Genomic DNA, 6,414 nt, shown 5'->3' on the forward strand with positions numbered 1-6,414 from the left:
TCTGTATAATTTCCACCTATGTCATAGAATGATGAATACACAAACTTTCTTGACTTGAGAGATTATAATTCCTCTTTCTTGAAGTATCATCTCCTCTCTTGGATTCCGTCTCTCCTACAAGACATCAGTGCTCTTTGCTGCTGAATATTGTGCTTGACACATAGCAGTGTTCAATGAATGTTTGTTCTCCTGAGTTGTTGTTATTGTTGTTGTTGTTGTTGTTGCTGTTTTTAGGCTGAGGCCACTGCAGGTGGTTCTATAATGCATTTGCTTGTCTTTAAAAAAGTCCAAAAACATCAAGACAGGGGCACATAATTGGTGCTCAACTTCACTGCTAAACCAATTCAAAACCAGCCAACCAATGAAATTGGCTGACAGGGGTACCGGCAACTTTACAGTTTTCCTCAGGATGGGAAAAAGGACATACTCAATGTTTTATGGACATACTTAATAATGGGAACATATTTAAGGATTCTGGAATTCCTCTGTGCCATTTCTATCCAGAGCACCTAGCCCCCACACACAGAGAATCTGACAAGTAATGGCATTTCCCGTGGAGCCACCGGAGCAGGACCCATATATACAGAATATTCACAGGAACAATTCCCCATGCCGACCTAATCAGAAGGAAAGCATAACTCCTTGTTTTGGCGCTGTGGTGACTGGGCTTGCCATGCATGCCTCTTCCAGCTGATGGGAGGAGGATGAGCTCCTCACATCTTTTACTAGATGTGTTTTTGGGTATACGTTTTCTCAGCAGGGAAATTAACAAGAACAAATGACAATAAACACCATCATTTCTTGCACATCGCCCGTGTGCCAGGACTTTGGCCTAATTCCTCCAACAATCCTACAAGTTAAGTTTCTTAACCAAAGTTACACACATGTGGTAATCGGCAGAAGCAGGGTTAAGTCAGATCTCTTCTTACTAAATCTGCCACCTTTACCATAAGACTAAAGACAACTGACCCTCTCCCCAAGTTAAAACAACAACAACAACAACACAAAAACTAAAAACTAAAAAAAAAAAAAAAACCAAAAAAACCCAAAAACCATAAAACTGAAACATTTCTTTTAGGAGCTTGGAGTTGTGTCAGATCCTGCCAGTTTTCTTCCTGATCTTCCCTCTCCTTCAAATGAAATCCCTATATAGGTGGCCCTCTGAAGAAAAAGACTACATTCCTGAGCCTCCTTTGCAGCTTGGCCATGACTAAATTTTGGCTAATGCGATATAAGCAGAAGTGGTACGCGCAATTTCTTGGAAGTACTCTTAAAGGGAGGGGGTACATCATTCTTCATCACTTCCCTTCTCCCTGTTTGCTAGAATTTACATGTAATCACTATAGTTCTAGCAGCTATTGTGGAACGGAAGCCATACTCAGCAGTTTATAAGAAAGAAGGTGTCATGGGGCGCCTGGGTGGCTCAGTTGGTTAAGCATCTGACTTCAGCTCAGGTCATAATCTCACAGTTCATGAGTTCAGGCCCCTCTTTGGGCTCTCTGCTGTCCACACAGAGCCTACTTTGGATCCTCTGTCCCCCTGTCTCTGCCCCTTCCCGACTCATCTCTGTGTGTTCTCTCTCTCTCTCTCAAAAACAAATAGTAAAAAAGAAAGAAAGAAGGAAAACAGGAAGGAAGGAAGAAAAAAAAAGAAAGAAAGAAGGAAGAAAAAAGGAAGGAAGGAAGGAAGGAAGGAAGGAAGGAAGGAAGGAAGGAAGAAAAAGAAAGAAAGAAAGAAAGAAAGAAAGAAAGAAAGAAAGAAAGAAAGAAAGAAAGAAAGTGAAGAAAGTGTCTTGATCACCATGGAGCACTGGCTACCGCCTACAGTGCTTGAATGTGAGGTAGAAATACATTTCCACTTGTTTAAGCTACTGCCTTTATTTCCTGTTTACCACAGTTGGGTCTAATTCTAACTGATACAGCAATCTTATGAAATCTCGTGTATCATGACATCTTGTATTGTTGTTGAACATACGCTCATTAAGTTAAACTGGTATTGGGCATGCTAAGTACTATAGATAGAAACAATTGTGATACAGTCTTGCTTCAGGAAGGTTTCAATTAAACGGAAAGAGAAGACATGTCCATGAGACTACGATAAAGGGGATAACTGGTATGTGAGTCAGTTCTATGCATAGTATATTTTTAGGTATGTTTTGAAGTGTTTATATCTAGTTCTCCTACACCAACAAGGGGAGAGCACAAAATCGCTTTTCTGTTTTGTTTTGTTTTTTATCCTTGCGTATTAACAGGTAGTCAATAATTTGACCAATTGAAAAACACATTCTTCAATGGATCCACTGCACTTAAAATAAAACTGGAACTTTGTCTATTTTTTTGTTGGAATCTCTAACCCTGTGCCATCAGCCTTCTGTACAAAAGGAAGATAAAGATTATAAGGAGGGGAGCCCCAAGTCCCATGCTTCCTTCTCTTACTGTGAGATACAGACTCAGGGTCCCTTTCACTAGCTCTGTGCACAATATACACTCAGAATGTGTGGGGAGAAATCCTGGAGGAGAGTTCTCAGAATAAAGAGAATAAAGATGTAGATTCCAGTTCCTGGCTCTGACTTCAATTTCCTGTTACCTCAACAGATTGTCTCACCTTTCTGGACCACAAGTCCCTTAATTAATAATGAATTAATTAGTGATAACAAGAGGATTGGACTCAGTGGTCTCTAAGGTCTCATTGAGCACAAATGCTCTGTGACTATGGCTGGAACCAGCCTCAAGTAGGAAGTTGGGGAACCTTGAATGCAGTTGGGCTGAATCCTGATTCATCCACTGATTCACAGGGTGACCTTAAGAGAGACACGCAGCATTTGCTAACCTCAGGTTCCTCCCTGTAAGATAAGGGAGATGAACAAGAGATATGCTTTATAACATCTCCAGCAGTTCAACTATTCTATAAATACTCAATGCAAAATTGTTTTACTCATGGAAAAAAATTAATAATATTATTAAGCTTAAAATGAATAGGTAGCACCATTCAAAATAATCCCAAACTATGTTCCATACATACACAAAATAAAGATTTTTTTTTTTTTAAGTTACCACACTGTGATAAAAACAAAATTGGCCCAGGGATGGAATTTTGCAGTGTCTTTCACCATTTCACACAGGCACTTCAAGGTCACAACTAAGGTCAGAAATGAAAACGTCCTCTATGGAAACAGAAGTGCCTTTAACAAGCATAGAGGTTCCTGTTGATAAGCATAACCAACAATCTTAATGGCACGTTGTTCCCCTTGAGCCCAGGTCAAAATGTTTCTTCTTATCCAAGTCCAAACACATTGTCTATGGCCACTGGAAGAAAATCATGCGGCATCATTTATCCCTTCTTTTAACACCCTTGAAATCCTCCTTTATACTAAATTTCAGCCTCGGGCCAGCAGAGTATGTTTTCTCCTCTTCGAGCGCTTGTATACTGTGTGCACATTGCCAGAGCAAGACATTCTACGTCAACTCCAGGGTTGTAACTAAGGCCTTAGTAAACAAAACAGGGCTGGTTAACATAGCTGAGTGCCAAAAAAATTGAAAAATTACTATCTTCATCAAACAATAAAATCCTGAGTAAATGGAAAATTTTAATGGTTTGGATTTTTCAAGCTGGTTTTCATTTTGTTAGAAGAACATATATTTGTTTACCTATTAAAGGTAAACTTTAATAAAATAAACAGTCCTAAGCTTCTCCCTTTCCTGTATTGAGGCTGAAAGTTTGAAGCTTCAGGTTATGGGCTGAACTGTGTCTTCTCAAAACACATATGCTGAAGTCCTAACCCCCAGGGCCTCAGAAGGTGACTATATTTGGAAATAGGACTTCTAAAGAGATAAGTAAGGTAAAATGAGGTCATGAGGGTGAGCCCTAATCCGACTGGTGTTCTTTTTTCCTTTAATGTTTACTTATTTTTGAGAGAGAGAGGGAGCACAAGCAGGAAAGGAGCAGAAAGAGAGAGACACACACAGAATCCAAAACAGGCTCCAGGCTCCGAGCTGTCAGCACAGAGCCCGATGTGGGGCTCAAACCCACTAGCAGGGAGATCATGACCTGAGCCAAAGTCCGACACTTAACTGACTGAGCCACCCAGGTGCCCCGTGACTGGTGAGATTAGGGCACAGGCAGCAACACAGAGGAAGCTATGAAGACAGAAGGAGAAGGTGGCCATCGCAAGTGAAAGAGAGAGGCTTCAGAAAAACAACCCTGCTGACATCTTGAACTTGGACTTCTAGCCTCTAGAACTGTGAGAAAATAAATTGCTGTGGTTTAAGCACCCACCCCCCCAGAGTTGTGGTACTTTGCGACGGCAGCCCTAACAAACTAATACACCTTGAATATTCAATCTCAGATTTACACAAATGGTGAGTCTCTAAAGTCTCTCGGAGCTTGACACATTGCCCTGGACATCATAAACACTCCATTTGTTTATCAAACGAATTAGTTAATTTTTTAAGTTTATTTTTGTTTTGTTTTGAGAAACAGAGTGGGCTGCAGAGAGACAGAGGGACAGAGAGAATCCCAAGCAGGCTTCAAGCTAAAGCTTGGAGCCCAGCATAGGGCTCCATCTAACAGTCAGATCATGATCGGAGAGATCATGCATGACCTGAGCCGAAATCAAGAGTCAGATGCTTAACCAATGGAGTCACCCAAGCGCCTCTTAATTAGTTAATTCCAAACTGGGACCACAGGTCACCTAGACCTCCCATGCTTAATTCTCTGGGTGGTGATAAATGGAAATGAAAAGACCAGCTGTTTCTTCTTTCATTCTCCCCTCCTTTTCCCTCAATCTCTGGCCAGCATTTCCATTTGCATTCTTGTTCAGTCTGTGATGAGAGCTGATACTCTTCTCATACTGTTTTTATACGTGCTCAAGAGTTCTGCTAGCTAGATACACTTCTACCCAAAAGTCAGGATGTGATCTGAGCCTCCTGATCTGACAAGTTGCTGGCATAGTGGAGGAAATTTAGAGTCAGCATCCAAGGCCTAAGGAAACTGATCCACTTTAAGAGTTGAGAGGCTGATAGGAAAAAGCCCCACCTTGCCCATTCTGTGTCTTCTCTTTACGTTTTACGGAGTTGAAAATTTACTTGCACTCTTCCTTCTGGTCCATCCAAATGGAAGGGACCCCAATTACAAAGTTTCTCTTGAGGCATTCTTGCCTTCCTACTTTGCATTTCAGCTCTTTCTCAACACACCTCTACAGGACTATGGAGTTGTATGAAAGCAGGGTCTGCATCACTTTAATCTTCGCATGTAATGCCTGGCCCCCAGAGTGACCAACACAGTTGTTGTTGTTGTGTGGTTTAAATGAATGAACATCTCCAAAATACATCAACAGTCATTCAACCAATTATTGTTTAAGTGCATCGTCAGTGCTGGCACTGTGCCAGATATGGTGATCTAGAAGTGTCATCAAGGAACTCCAGACCACATGGAAGTGCCATTAGTGAAAGGCACTGATGTGATACGAAGTGAGCCGCAGTGTATGTGAAGTGTTAGTGGGAACACAGCAGAATAAAAAACCGAACTATACTAGGGCAAGGGCTCCCATCTTCCTCCCTACTTCTCCTATCTGGCCTTCAGCTTCAAGACTTCCAGGGTATTTGACTCGTTACAGAGAGCATGTATTCATCTTATACATTTTTCTAAGTCCAATCGTCTCAACTTTTAAAAAGCCCAGCTTATGTTTTATCCCCTTTGGGAAATCTTTGATAACACCAGGATTATGTTCTCTCTCTGCCTTACTTTTCTTTTTTTTTTTTAAAGATTATTTATTTTTGAGAGAAAGAGAGAGAGAGAGTGAGCATGAGCAGGGGAGGGGCAAAGAGAGAGGAAGAGAGAGGGTCCCAAGCAGGCTCTGCGCTGTCAGCACAGAGCCCAACACAGGGCTCGGTCTCACGAACCATGAGATCATGACCTGGGACGAAAGCAAGAGTTGGACGCTTAACCAACTGAGCCACCCTTACAGTTTTTACCATTGATTTAGCAATGGCTCCAACACCACCTAAAGAGATACCTCAATTGTTCACTTGAACTTCCATTCTGCACCATGCATTGCTTGTATTTTCACATCAGCTCAGAGACTCGAGCTTCCTGAAGTAGATACTGTGTATACTCATAGAATGTTAGAAGTGAAGGAATTTAATGGTTATTTGACCCAACTCCGTCTTTTACAGGTGAGAAAACCCAGAGTCAAGGACATTGCCACTTGCCCATAAGAACTTATAGAGCTAATGAAAGAACAAAACTGTAATGCAAAGCCAAAATGATTTGAAATAGTCATTAATCAGGAGGCTGACAGTTCTGACCTGTTTTTTCCAAGGGCCAACATATTTCTGGGTTTTTTGCTTCTTTCCTCTAATTCCTGTCTCTCTTGAACCTGGTCCCTATAAAATGAAATAAAGAAATATTTTGTCC

The sequence above is a fragment of the Prionailurus bengalensis genome, chromosome F2 (genome assembly GCF_016509475.1).
Source record: "Prionailurus bengalensis isolate Pbe53 chromosome F2, Fcat_Pben_1.1_paternal_pri, whole genome shotgun sequence".
Taxonomy (NCBI): Eukaryota; Metazoa; Chordata; class Mammalia; order Carnivora; family Felidae; genus Prionailurus; species Prionailurus bengalensis.